Raw genomic sequence first — 14,753 nt, 5'->3', positions numbered from 1 at the left:
GACCCGGTGGCCCTGGTTTTTTCCTGAGAAAAAACCCAACATCCAAAAGACAGCCGTTCCAGAGAGAGAGAAAATAGAAGAGGAGGTTATCAAAGAAATAAAGAGGATTTCCCCAACATAAAAAACACGAACTTATACATTTGAGAGGATGGTCTCAGCCCCCATCACAAAAATGAAAGACTACTTCTCTGAAACTGCGACGTTTCTGAACACTGTAAACAAACAAAAAAACCTGAAGAGCTTCTAAAGAGAGGCAGAGTACAAAAGTCATATTAAAAGGACCAGGAATGGGTTTGGATTTCCTGAACGTCACCCTGGAAGAGAGAACATATGGATCGTCGCTTTCCAGCGTGTTCTGTGGGAAAGTGATGTCCAACCTAGAATTTTACATTTGGCCACACTGTCAAGCATGAGACTCAAATAAGGACATTTTCAGGACAAGCAGGGTCTTTAAAAATGTACCACTTGAGGAAATGACGCTTGCGAAATGGCGAAGTTAACATCGGCGTTTGGCCGAAGCCCAAAATCACCATCTGAGACACATGACTAAATCAGAAGTTTTATTGGTCAAGTTTATGTATTAATACAACTTTATGACAAAGAGCCTCAGAGGTCTTTAAAGTCTGGGATTATAATGCAGGGAGAAGGCTTTGTCAGCACTTCAAGCTGCTCGACTATTCTTGTGGTCATTATATCTGTCATACAAACAGATGCTCACTCTCAACTGAGTTTGGGTGGTGGAGAAAGCGAATTTTAGTGTCTCCTTGTCGGCCCAGGGTACCACTGATGGTGACGTTGTTCTCCAATGATTAATCTTTTCTTTCCTCTATAGTAACTCAAATAATGCTTGTCACCTTTTCAGCTCCTACTTGAAGATTGGGCTGCGGCTGAAGATGCTATTTCTTGGAAGCAGCCCAAAAAAAGGAAGTTTTGTACTGTCAGAATATGTTCATAAGGAAAGCAAATTTTTGCCCTCACACAAATGTGTATTTTCTTCAAAACCTTGGATAAACAGGTATGGGAATGAAATGACAGAACTAGATTTCAGAGTAACAAAGTCCATAAATTTTCACCTGTATCTAAGATTTTATTGTGCGTTGCAGCAATTTCAGCATCTTCCCTGGAGAAGAATGACAGGAGGAATTGAAACAGGCATAATTTAAGAAAAAGGTGTTCTCTGGGGCGCCTGGGTGGCTCAGTGACACACTGAGTGTCACAGTGTGTGTCACAGTGAAGTGTCCAACTCTGATTTCGGCTCAGGTCTCGATCTCAGGGTCGGGAGATGGAGCCCTCCATTGGGCTCTGCGCTGAGTGTTGAGCTTGCTTGGGATTCTCTCTCTCCTTCTCCCTCTGCCCCACCCTCCAATTTTCATGTGCATGTGTGAGCTCTCGAAGGAAGGAAGGAAGGAAGAAGGAAGGAAGGAAGGAAGGGGAAGGGAGGGAGGGAGGGAGGAAGGAAGAAAGAAAGAAAAGGAAAAAGAAAAAGAAAAAGTTGTCCTCTCAAGGTCTTTCATTTCCGTTACTTCTCTAGCAGAGTCTAGCAAATGAATTAATTTCTCTGCAATCAACCCGTGGGTGTGAGCTGATCCCACTAGGTTGGTATTATTACCTGACACCTACAAGATTAAGTCATTTTTTTAAAAAAATCAAGCCATCTTTTATAGGTAATAGCTGCTGTTCCATCTGTTTGACCATCTCCCGTAAGTACATGACAAAACAATTCCAGAGTCCATGCAGTGTCTTTTCTGCTGAAGACTGATGAAAATGGCCCATTATATTTTTGCTTCAGTCTGTAATTCTGTTAAAATATAGTTATACTTACATTCTTAATACACAAACTTGAGAATGTGTGCAAAATGTTTTGCTTGTCATTCCTAAGTCACTTACTATCTTCGCTGTGATTTTTCTACTGTCAACCTAAAGATCGGTTTTCTATTCCATAAACTCATCTTCTATCAGTTTTGCCCATCTCTTGGTAAGACCACCTCTCCCCACTCCCATGCCCCAGCCTTACTCCTTGAGAAGCAACTTTAAGTAGTTTAATTCCTGAAAGTCCTCACCTTATGAAAAGGAAAAACACAACAGTTGCTTCTACTATTTCCTTTTACTATTTGCACCAATACTTCTGGTCACCCAACGTGTGGATTTTTTTCTCCCACCAACCAATTCTCCAACACCAGCTGCATGTCTGTTGATTCCATCTAGTTCAGACGCCATCTGCCTGAAGTCAGGCCTCACAGGTTAAGGGCTCAGCCGCACAACACCGTTCTCCTTTCACACACCAAGAGCAAGCGTGAGACCTCAGGTCACCCACATTTCTGTTTGATGTGACTACAAATCAGGGGTTCCTCAACCCCCTCCTCAGGTTTGATAATTTACTGTAATGGCTCACAGAACTCAGGAAAACACTTATGTTTACTGGTTTATTATGTAATAAAGGATATAGATGAATAGCCGGATGAAAAGATACACAGAAAGGTTCAGAAAGGGCCCTGAAAGCAAGAGCTTCTGTCTCTGGAGTTGTGATGCACGCCCCTCCCAGCACATAGTTGTATTCACCAACCTGGAAGCTGTCTGAACCCCCTCGCTCGGGGATTTTTATTAAGGCTTCATCACGTAGGCATGATTGATTAGTAACTCAATCTCCAGTCCTTCTTTCTTTGCTGGAGGATGAGGGTAGGGCTGAAAGTTCCAAGCGTTTTAGTTGCTCTTGCTGACCCTTCCCCACCCTGAAGCCCACCAAGAGTCACCTTATTAGAACAGAAGATGTTCCTATCACCCAGGAAATTCTAATGGGTATGGGAACTCTGTCAGGAACCAGAATCAAAGACCAAATATTAGGACAGAAAGTGTTCCTAGCACCTTTATTGCTTAGGAGTTTACAAAGGGCTTTAGGAATGCTGATCAGGAGCTGGGGATGAAAGCCAAAATATTTATATATTTTATCATATCACAATACTATACAATATCTTGAAGTAGTAGAAATACTAATTTATGGAAGACTTTAATAAGTCTAAGGCTCCTGTTGTAAATTCTAAGGGTATTTAAAAAAGAAAAAAAAAAGGCTTGTGGAACATAAAGAAAAAATGATAAATATATATATGTAAATATGGGTGTGTGTGTGCGCGTATGTATATATATATATATATATATATGAATGACAGATTTAAACCCAAATATATCAACAGTTACATTAAATATAAATGAACTAAACATTATAATTAAAAGCAAAGATTGTCAGCCAGGATTTTAAAAAACAAAAATATTAAGCTATATGATACTGTCAGGAGACTCTACTGGAATATAAGGATAAGAAATGTTAAAAGCAATAAAATGGATTAAGGTACACCATGGAAATACTAATCAAAAGAAATATGGCATTATTATATTAATATCAGAAGGATTACCAATATTGCCTTTTCTGCATAGCAGACAACGAGAGGTAAGTATTTTAGTATCCTGTTCTTTTCATTCAACCTGGAATTCATTGCTTGAAGAAATCTCAAAAATATCTCATTTTTGATCATTGAAAATTGATGTCAGTCTATTTAGTTCTTTTAACAAGTATATTGTTTACATTTTTCTCCAAGGACTCAAAACTATGAGAAATTATCTTAAAGCACTCTTATGGTGTCTCCATTTTGAAATCTGATAAGTGAAAAGAAAATATGTTTTGTTTACCTCATTTTCTTTCTAAAAAATTTTCTTTTTTGTACATTATTTATATATTATGTCTAGAAAGAAGATGGTTTATTGTGGATGGTATTGTACATGGTTTGGGTTTTTTCCTTCCTATGAAATGTTGAGGGGACAAAATACTTCCTCAAAAGCCATAACAAGTATTCTTGAAATACCTTTGGCTTAAGTGGAATTAAATAACTGAAAGTTAAATATAGTTCTTAAAGTTTATTTTGTCAGTGTTATGAGTGCTAGTACATCAAGCTATTCTATAATAATCTGAATAATGCTCTATTTTTCTTTCTTGTGGTATTTAACTTTTTATTGACACTTTGGGTTATAAATTTCTTCTTACAGTTATCCTTCTAACCCATTCTATCTTACCCTTCATATCAACTGACATTCTATTTTCTATTTTCTATATATGTAGCTATTTGTTTTTAATAACTGTTTTTGTACATAAAATTACTCATTAATTCTTGTAGCATTTTAATTTTGTAATAATAGATATATATTTATATTTGACTTATTATTTGTATTATTTCTGGAATTATATATAGAATTATTACAGATTTATTTATAGAATTAAAAGATACAAAGTACACAAAGAGATACAAAATACATCTAAAATGATTACCCTCAAAGATGAATATTCTAATATTAACAATAAACTGAATGGCATAACTTATTAACATGACTGACATTTTTTCATGAATTGTATATGATGGTAACTCTCAAGGTCACATGATTATTGATTGTTACAAACTCATGGATGCCAGACGTGATGCTGGAGCATGGATTTGACTCTTTGGCCCTCTTAAGGCTGAGGCCTAATACCAACACTCAAATTGAACTAGTATATACCCTATGCATACTATTCTCCATTTTCGAGGAGGTCTTCTACTAAAAGAGAGCATGAACCAAGAGGAAGGAAACGTGAGATTCAGGAAATCAGAGTTCCTTTTTTTTTTTTTTTAATTTATCTATTTATTTTAAAGAGAGGGAACGAGCTGGTGGGAAGGAGCAGAGGGAGAGGGAGAGAAGCACACTCCCAGCCGAGTTGGAGCCCTACCAAGATGCAGGGTCTCGATCTCATGACCCTGAGATCATGACCTGAGCTGAAATCAAGAGTCGGGGGCTCAAGCGAGCCACCCAGGCATCCCCGGTGCCCCATCTATGGCGATGACAGTGAAAGGAGATTTTTAGGACAGCAGCTGTGTGTCAGTCTTGATTGTGGCAAGTTATAAGCATTCAGAGGCAGATCTCCAGGCAGTTGGAACTAATAGAGAACCTGATGTGTCTGAGTGATTGAGGGCAGTTTTAGACGGTTAGCTGAGAGCCTGGTTGCGTTAGTCATACATACAGACAACCGTATCAGGCAAGCTCTGTGAGCCTCGGCACGCCATTCCTGCAGCGGAGCCCAGCAGCCAGTCTCCCAGGCTTTGTCTCCTCTGTCACTTCCAGGGTTGGGTGAAACGCTACATCCCAGGCGGGGGGATCTGGCACCCCAGGTGGGCCGCCCATGAGGGCCGCCCATGAGGGCCGCCCATGAGGGCACCGGATCATGCAACCCGGAAGTTCAAGGGACTAGATTCACAGCGGGTGAATTTTACCGGATGAGAGACGGGAGACAAGAAGGGGGCGCGCAGATCAGTTTTTCCGTAGAGGACACCGGGGCACAGTTTCACCTGTCCGCTCCCCTGGGGAAATTACAGGTGCAGATGAACATGCCCGTGCAGCGACCTGCTCCGTCTGCTGGTGGTTCTCTGTGCTCTGGTGCTGCTCGCGCACCACTTTGCCCTGCTTCCCCCCCTCCTTCCTTCTCCCTTTTCCCTCATCCTCACTTCCCTGGATTTACATCTCCTGAATAAAGTTGACGCACTTTAATCCGCCTTCGGACTCTACTTTTTAGAGGATCTGGGCTAAGCTGAAAAAAACAAACAAACAAAAAACAAAAAACAAAAAAACAAAAAACTGAACAATGAACTTATATTTAAAAGCTCGAAGTAGTGTAAGAAATGACAAATAATAAGTCAAGGGCGTGGCTCAGCCCTTAATAGGGTGTAGCCATAACACTGTAAATACTAAATATCCAAGGAACGGAGAGTGAGAGCTGCCTTGGAAGAACCGCTGGGATAGAGATGATGGGTATGAGCGGCAGTGCTGGTTAGAGAGACCTATGTTCTTTTCTTCCATAGTGAGAAGTTAATTAGACTGAAAAATCTGAAAAACTGAATATTAAAAAAAATTAAAAGAAAAAACTAATAGGTTTGAAGAATGATTGTCTTTGGGGACAGGAGAATAGGAAGTCGAAGACAATTCTTTTTCAAGTCTCCCTGAATTAACCAATTCAGCCACTTACCTCTGTGACTTCAGTCTTCAAAGATACATTTGAAAATGCATCTCAAACACGATGAAGGGCCAAATTGCGGCTTTATTGTTGTTTACTGCAGAATCAGATTAGGGCAAATGTATGTTTGCTTTATATATATATATATATATATATATATATATATATATATTTTTTTTTTTTAATTTATTTACTTGAGAGGCAGAGAGAATGAGCACGGAGAGGGACAGAGGGAGTGTGATAGAAGGAGAGGGAGAAGCAGGCTCCCTGGGGAGCCCCGACATGGGGCTTGATCCCAAGACCCTGGGATCATGATCTGGGCTAAAGGCAGTTGCTTAACCAACTGAGCGACCCAGGTGCCCCGTTTGTTTGCTTTTAAAGAAACTTCCAGTTTTCTGAAATAACTAAACCATTTTTTATTGCCTCCGGGACTTGGGACTTTCCCCCATGATGCCTCCTCAGAAGTATGGGCCACCTGGGCAGAGCTTCACGGCCAACAGCAGTGGGTAGGAAGAGTCTGTGGGGCCCTGTGTCCCTCGGCAGTGATGTTTATGAGCCCGGTGTTGGTGCCGTATAAGTCAGACCCGATCTGCACCCGTCACCCTAAGGCCACTCCGACACCAGGCTTCCACCTGCCCCCGGAGGACAGCTGTGCCCTATACCCTGCAGGTACAGAGCTTCTTGCCAGCTCTGGCAGCCAAGCCAAATCAGAAGCCAAACAAAGGCAGGGGGCAGAGAAGCGTGAAAGCAGTCTTTATATAATGGGAGCGTCTCAAAAGCCAGTGAAGTAGCCTCACAGTGTCTCCGGACGTTATAGTTCAGTACCCAGGATGGCATTTCTCAGCGCATGCGCCATGTGAGAGGGAGAGAATCGTGTCAGACCGGGAGGCACCATCCATGCAGGAGGAGAATGAACCCTTGGGAAAACCCCACTAAGTGCCAGATGCCCCACCGGCTGTTTTAAGCCCGCTCTCTTTAAGCCCCACAACACCTCTGCAGGGCAAACCTTGTCCCATCATGCGGACGGACCTGAGGTTCAGCGAGGTTAAGAAACTGGCCAAAGGGCACACAGTCCTACGTGGAGAATCAAGGATCCATCTTCCTTCGGAGCCACGTGTTTCTCCACCAACATTCTCGGGGTCCTTACAGAAAGAAGCCCATGGCGGGCAGCTGCCAGAACTGGGGAACTAGCCCCCAGGGTGGAGTTTCCTAAGGAAAGCACTGCAGAATCTGCTGTCAGATCACTTGACAGTGGCTGACACCTGGGAATCTTTGGCAAATGGCTTCCGCCATCCTCACTGTCATCATCGTAGGGCATGGTGATGCTGCGCCGCTTGACAGCTGATGGTAACTTGCACAGTCTATCTTTGATTTGCACTTAACGTTACCCTGAGAAGCAGACGTTATAAATCTGCCCGTTTTTGAGATGAACAAACACAGAGAGATCTTTTTTCCAGGAACCTTCCTTTCCAGTGAGCTACCTTGGGAGCCCCGGGCTGTGGGGGCAGCGCCCTCTGAGGACTGGCGTGGGAGGGCACGGAGCAGGCTCCCCGGCCCAGGCAGTGGGGGGCCCTGCCAAACCTTTGTGGGTGTGAGTGAGGCAAGGGAGGAAGAAGCCAGTCTGAGTGGATTACTGAGCATTTGAACTCAGCCTCAGAACAGCAAATATTGATTCAAGAAGCTGCCCAAAGAAGCTGACATTTTTATAGTCAACAAATAAAACTGAGCCCCTCCCAGCGCCCCTTCATCAAAGGCTCTTTCTCTCTGCAGCTGCCAGGGGACATTTGTCATCTGCGCCTGGGAAGAGGAGGAAGAGCTGGTGGGAAATGTCCACAGGGGCCTGGCTGGTGTCAGCACTTCACCTTTAGAGAGACCCAAGAGCCCCAGGCCCCAGGGGTGGGACCTTGGGGAGCCAGGCTGCCAGCCCAACAGGTGCCAGGGTCCCCTGGGGCAGAGCAGAGCCTGGCACCTGAGTCCCCAAAGACAACAGACACGCCTCCCACACAGCTTCCTCCTGCGGTGGCTCTTGGGCTGTTTACCACGGCCCAGTGCCCCTCATTCATGAACTAGGAACCTGAGGCCCAGAGAGATAAATGGCCCTCCAAGGTAAACAGCAAGAGAACAGTAAGGTCTGCCCAGCTCCTTGGTTTCAAGGCCTAGGTGAGGGTCAGCTCTCGCTAAGCTGAAAATTTGAGGTAACCACACCTGGTCGACAACTGTCCCTGCCACCCTCCCCCGGGCCCCTGGCTCTGCCTCTGTGACCCAAAGCCTGGCCTTCGCGCCCCAGCCTCCAGACTTCGCTCAGACAGCTCCCCTAGCTCCCCTCTACCTGGAATCCCTCCCTCCCTGAAACCCTTTTGGGACACAGCTCATCATTCACACCTTGCTCACTTGTTACCTTTGCAGGAAATCTTCCCAATGCCCGCCCTCCCCATGCCTGCACCAGCACTTTTCAGCAGGCAGAGTCCCTACTTCTCTCAACGCTCCCAACGCTCAGGCTGCTTCCGGTCTGGTCCCCCTGTGGCTGTTTCACCTCAGGTGGGTCCTCCCTTGGGTGTTTATCTCTCGGTCCTTCCAAGCCAGGCACTCCATCACAGGCAGGAGCTGTGTTTGATCGCTTCCCCTCTATACTCCCGAAGAGCTTCGAAAAATGCCTAGCTTAGGACAGGTGCTCAATCAGCACCCGCAGGATTGAATTAGAAGAGTCTAAGATGCACAACAAAGAAACCAGAGAAGGGAATCCTATTGCCTCTGGGCCAGGGCAAGAAGGTGACTGTGCCCCAGGCAGGCCCACTCAGGTAGGAGGCTTCTACCCTTCATGGCTTTACTTGCCCATTCGCATCCTCCTCTCCATCACCTAGGCCTGAGCTCATTTTCTGGGTCAGGCCTCATTGGCTGCTAGGAAGGCCAAGGCTGCAGAAGAGCACGCGGCCTTGCGCTCTGTCTGCAGTGTCTGGAGCACTCCAGGGCATGGGGCCAGGGGAACCTGAGAGGCCTTTCCATCTGCTCGCGGGTCTGTGGGCAGCCTCTGTGAGCGGTGGCTCTAGGGTCTGTGGCCTTGGACTCAGTGCAGTCAAGGGCAGTTCTTCTCAGGACCAGTCCCAGGCAGACCTGCAGGGCAAGCTGTGGAGCTCCTCCCAGCTGCTCACCAAGGATTTCCGCCTTCTGGGCACCTTCCTAGGAGTCCAGGCACCGTCCTAGGCCCTGAGATTGGGTGTGAGCCAGGAGCTAGTTCAGGGCAGAAGTGGCACAGACCCCTTCTGAGATGGATATGCAAGCGGTCTATTTCATCACTTGCATGAGACCCATGAGGACTCTCTTGTCTCCCAAGGGGGCAGTTCTGTGCCCCAAGACCATCTGGGGACCAGTAGCGGGGTGGCTGTGCCTCCCTCCACACGAGGCTCCATACCTGGATGTGTCCAAGGCAACTGCCCCACGTGTCACCATCTCTTAAGCAGGGGGATAGGGGAAGAGGGCATGCAGGCCTGCGGCTGGGCTTTAGGGAGGGACCCAGAGGTGCTTTCATTCACATCGGCCCTCCGCTTAAACTTGGCCATACGGCCACGCCTACCGCAAAGGGCCATGGGAAATGTAGTTTTGGGTGCAGCAGCCGTGGGCCCTGCTTAAATTCTGCAAAGTTCATTATTGAAATGGAAAACGTAGTATGGACCCTGGGGATCCTCACTCACCATCTGGCTCTGCCAGTGCCTGGGGGATCCTGGACAGATCCTGACTGCCCACAGCCCGACCGCCAGCCTACTGGACCTGGGGACCTTTCCTCTCCACTCACCACCTACCTTCCAGCTCGGAATGACCCTGGGCAAAATGTGTCTCTTCCCGGGGCGTCCTTTTCTTCATCTGTAAAAGACGAGATTTAGACCAGTGATCACTGGGGTTCCTCCCAGCACTGACACTTGGCAGCTGTGGTTATGGGCAAGTTCATGAACCTCTTTGAGTTTCAATTTCCTCATCTAGAAAAGGGAGATAAATATAGTTCTCACCTCAGAGGGTTGTTGTGAAATCATCTAGGGTGATACCTGACATATAAGAAATAATCGATAAACGTTTGCTCTCTGAGTTCTGTTTGTCAGTTCCTTAGGAAGAATCTGGTGCACCTGTCCATGCGAACACAAGTGCTGCCACAAGTCCTGTCATTGTCCTCTCTTCGTCTCTCTGAGGTTGAGGCTGCTGTCTGGAGCGCTGTATGTGTTTGAAAATGAATTCTAGATCCTGTGGCTGGCAAGCGGTGGGGATATTTGGGGACAGGCGGTGGGCTACAGGACTGCCTTACAGAAGACCCTATTCCCTGCCTCTGCACGTTTCTGCTGGAGCCGTGGGGCAGGTTTCTCCAGCCAGACTTCTTCGACAGGCTTGTTGGACACTTGGAGTGAGCTGGGGCAGCCAGCACGCCTGGGGACTGAGCTAGGCCAGCAAACCCAGAGGATGCCAAGTTGGCTCCGAGGGAGCTGCCCTCCCCGGGTTCCACAGGGGTCTGCCTGCACCTGGGGCTCCAGGCTGCAGGACAACTTCCCACTTAGCAACTAGTAGACCTGGGAGAGTTCAGGCACCTGCTTTCCACTCTTGCAGACCAATGCCCTGCATCACCTTGGTGACAGAAGGGAGAAGGGGGGATAGGGAGGGCCGGAGAGTGCCATCTGCCAAGTTAGCCCCGGGGGGGGGGTGCCCGCTGCTGGGACTCAGGCAGGCCTTGGGGTGGGGACTGTGACCCCAGCTGTCCTCAGGAGTCCCTACTGAGCTGTGTGCAGCGCTCCCACACAAGGCAGAGGCACGGCAGCTGGAGACCCAGATTTCTAGTGTCCTGGTTCCTGGCCATACGGTGTCATCTAATTTGGGAGCGTACAGTATGGTTACCAGACATGAGTCTGATGGGGAAGCAGTATGTAACCTGAGGGGGTGAGGAAGGCCTATATTTGCCACATATCTACCCTGTGCCCTGTCACAGGCCCTGAAAGGCCAGAATCGAGATGAAACCAGTCACTTTACTAAGAAGACCCCTTGTCTCCCCAGTCTTTGATTGCAGCCATTTTATAGATGAGGAGCCTGACACTCTGGAAGGTGAAAGGACTTCCAGAGGTCACAGAACTTGGAAGCCAGTCTCTACCCTCCAGGCACCGGGTTTATCCCTCTGTCCTCCAGGCCGGGCAGCGAAGGTCTGTTCCTCAAACCAGCCCTTGAGGCCGCCACCCAGGTGCCGACACAGCTCAGGGCAAGGGTCACTGAAGAATGATAACTACTAATTATTAAACATTTAACTTTTTCTGTCACTGATCTCAGGTGATCAAACAATACCCCTGGGCCAGGGCCATGTGCTGGGAGTTAAGATAGCAGCAAGCCAGGGACTCTGCCCTCCAGGACTCAAAAAATTGCTTCGTGATGGTATCTACAGAGAGCCCCATGACGAGCTGGTTGTGTCTTCACGGGCATCCTGGGGTAAACAGCAGTAATAATATAGACCTATTCCATGGGAAGAAAATGTGTTGAACTAAATCGGTGGCCTTCCCTTTCGCCCCTTCTGTGTCTGCTGCCAACCTCCAGCTTCAGCCCAGGGCCATCCATTGCTTCTGGAAGGATTAGGATGGTCACTACAGGAATACAAAGGGGAGAACATCATTAAGCAGGCTTTTTTTTTTTTTTTTAATCATATGGTTCATTTTATTTGAAATATTCAGGGAAGGTAAGTCTATAGGGACAGAAAGCACATTGGTGGCTGCCAGGGACTGGGGCAGGGGAGAATGAGGAGTGATGGCTCCATAGGTATGGGGTTTCCTTTTAGGATGGAGAATATGTTTTGGAACTTGGTAGAGGTGGTAATCTACTAAAAGCCTCTGAACTGTACATCTTTAAGTGGCTAACGTTATGTTATGTGAATGTCACCTCAATAAGTAAATTTTAAAAAGAACATTATACAGGTTCTTCAAGGCCCTTTCAGAGGCAGAAACTGTGAAAAGTCCTCTGTTTTCGTTCACAAAACCCAGGAGTCTTGAGAGGAAAAAAAGGTTGTTTTTTTTTTTGTTTGTTTGTTTTTTTTTGCAAATCCGAGTTTGATCCCAGTCTCTTACTCAAGTATTTACTGGGAAGACATTTCACGCCACACACACTGTTGTAGACACTGAGACAGTCGCCGTCCATATCGGGAAATACTAGAGGGCTGGAGAAAGAATTAGTCAGGCCCCAGGAGGCGTTGGCATGACCCTACCTCGTGGGTTAGTGGGGGAGCAAGTCAGGTTGAGTGGGGGTGTGTGGAAGGTGGAGGCTGGGTCCAGTGGGGCCTCCGAGTTCAGCCTCCGAGTCATGTGGGGAGTCAGCCCTGCCCGAGCACCTACAGGCTCCTTGGCTGGCGCTGCCCAGGGAGCAGGCCTGCACACTATCTGTGCCCGGAGCTGTGCATGGCCCCTGGACCGTCTGCTGAGTCCTGGACCATCATATGAGAGGTACCTGTCCTCAGCACCTAAGCCTCAGAGTCTGTGTGGCAACCCCTTGTCTTGTGACCCAGGTCTCCTTAGCAAAGTGCTGATCTCCCCGAGCCCCAGCTTTCGCAGCTTGTGAAATGCAGTTAAGACCGTGCTTTGCCTGGAATGTCCTGTGTTCTCCTCTGTACTGACTCACAGGTTACTGGAAGGGCTTTAGCACTGTTAAGACTGGCTCTACGTGTGGCCAGATGGTTCTGCAGAGGTCGTACTGATGGAAACGTCCTCCAGCAGTGGGCAAAAGCCCTCCTTTCCCTTTGCCCTCTTCAACATGGAGGGATGGCCTTTCCTGACGTTTCCCATTTGCTGGGTAAAAAAATAAGCACCTCCCTGGGGAGATTAAGCATGGTATGCTGGTTCAAGTACAGGGGGTGGGAGCAGCTTCCTGGGTGTGGTTACAGCCCTGCCCCCTACAGGCCCCATGACCTTGGGCCTGCTCCTTGGCCTCCGCTTTCTTCATCTATACAGCTGTAGGATAGGGAGACATCACGGAATTTTTGCAAGGCTTAAATACGGTATCAAAGGCTAGGGTTTTCACAGGCTAGGAGAAACCCGGTACGTGTTTAATAAATATATTCTTTCCATTTCTTTGGCTAATAGTAAAGTTGAAATATCTTTTGGATTTCTTGTCTTTCTTCTCCGACAAATAAGATGTTTGTCTTTTGCCCATTCTTCAGTCGAAACACATGACCTCTTCTTACTGATCTTTGAGTAAGTCTTTATCTGTTTATTATATTAACACAGGATCTTCTAATTTTTTTTTTAAGATTGTATTTATTTATTTGACAGAGAGAGAGAGATCACAAGTAGGCAGAGAGTCAGGCAGAGAGAGAGAGGGGAAGCAGGCTCCCTGCTGAGCAGAGAGCCCGATGTGGGGCTCGATCCCAGGACCCTGAGATCATGACCTGAGCCGAAGGCAGAGGCTTAACCCACTGAACCACCCAGGTGCTCCCAGGATCTTCTAATTTTTAATACTAGGTCACATGGGAGTCACCTGGGAGCTTCTAAAACTTCAACCAACCTGTGAGTGCGGTCTGGGCTTCAGAACTGCTGGCAACCCCATCCTCCTCTGCCGCCAGGGTTCGGTCATGGTGGCCGATTTTAGTATCATTGCTTGCTTGCTGGTTTTGTTTATGTGTGGCTTCAGGTTCTATAGTTTAAGTGTTTATGTGCATAGCCGCATTTATCTTTCTTTTCATTTATGATTTCATTAGTATCCTTTATGCTGAAGAAGATCTTTCCCCCTCAACTAGTCACATATCTCTTCTGGTTTCCTGTGGTAGCCTCACCTCTCACTTCCTGTGTGATCTCGGCAAGTCGCTGAATCCGTCTGGGCTTCCGGTTCCCCAAAATGAGGGGGTTGGGCTAAATCAGACTTTTCCAAAGTCTTCTGAGCTGCTTTGTGGAAATATGGCTTCCTGGCCAATAAAGGTTGGAAAACGCCCATTTTGTCAAATATTCTGAGAAACAGTACAGTAAAGCCAAGTGACTCAGCAGCTCCACTCCTGGGTCTAAGCCAGAGAGAACTGAAAACATACGTCCCCACACAACGCGTCCCCGAGTGCTTGTGGCAGCATTGTTCCTGTCGGTCAAGAGGTGGGTCCATGAACTGATGAGCAGATAAACAAGGTATCCAGACATCCACACCATGGAATGTTATTCTGTGGTAAAAAGGAATGAAGTCCTGATTCGTGCTAAACACAAGCCTGAAGAACATGATGCTAAATGAAAGAAACTGGCCATGAAAGAGCACACACCATCATTCCATTGCACCCAATGCACAGATTGGGCAAATCTACGGAGACAGAGGGTAAATTAGAGGTTGCCCGGAGCAGCGGGAGCCCGTGGGGAGTGAGGAATGGTGGTGACGGGGACAGGGTTTGGATCTGGGGTAATAAGAATGTCCTAAAATTAGATTGTCTTGATGGCGTACAACTCCGTGAATGCACTAAAGGCCACTGAACCGTACAGTTTAAAGGGGCAAACGTTATGGCATGGGAATTATATTTCATAAAGCTGTTTAAAGAAAGAAAAGAAAGGTCAGGACTTTGGAAGAGCTGGGTTACCTCCCAGCTTCGTGCTCGCCTAAGCCCTGGACCTGGAGCAAAGCTTGTAAAATCTTTGTCTTCGAGTCTTAGTTCTCTCATCTGCATGACACAGACCGTAGCATGACTTTGCACTGTCATGAAGGAGTGAAGGGTCACTTCCACGTCCGCTCCTTGCAGCCCCTCCAAGAA

This window comes from Martes martes (genome assembly GCF_963455335.1).
Source record: "Martes martes genome assembly, chromosome: 4".
Lineage (NCBI taxonomy): Eukaryota > Metazoa > Chordata > Mammalia > Carnivora > Mustelidae > Martes > Martes martes.
The sequence above is the reverse complement of the archived record's forward strand: the minus strand, read 5'-3'. Positions refer to the sequence as shown.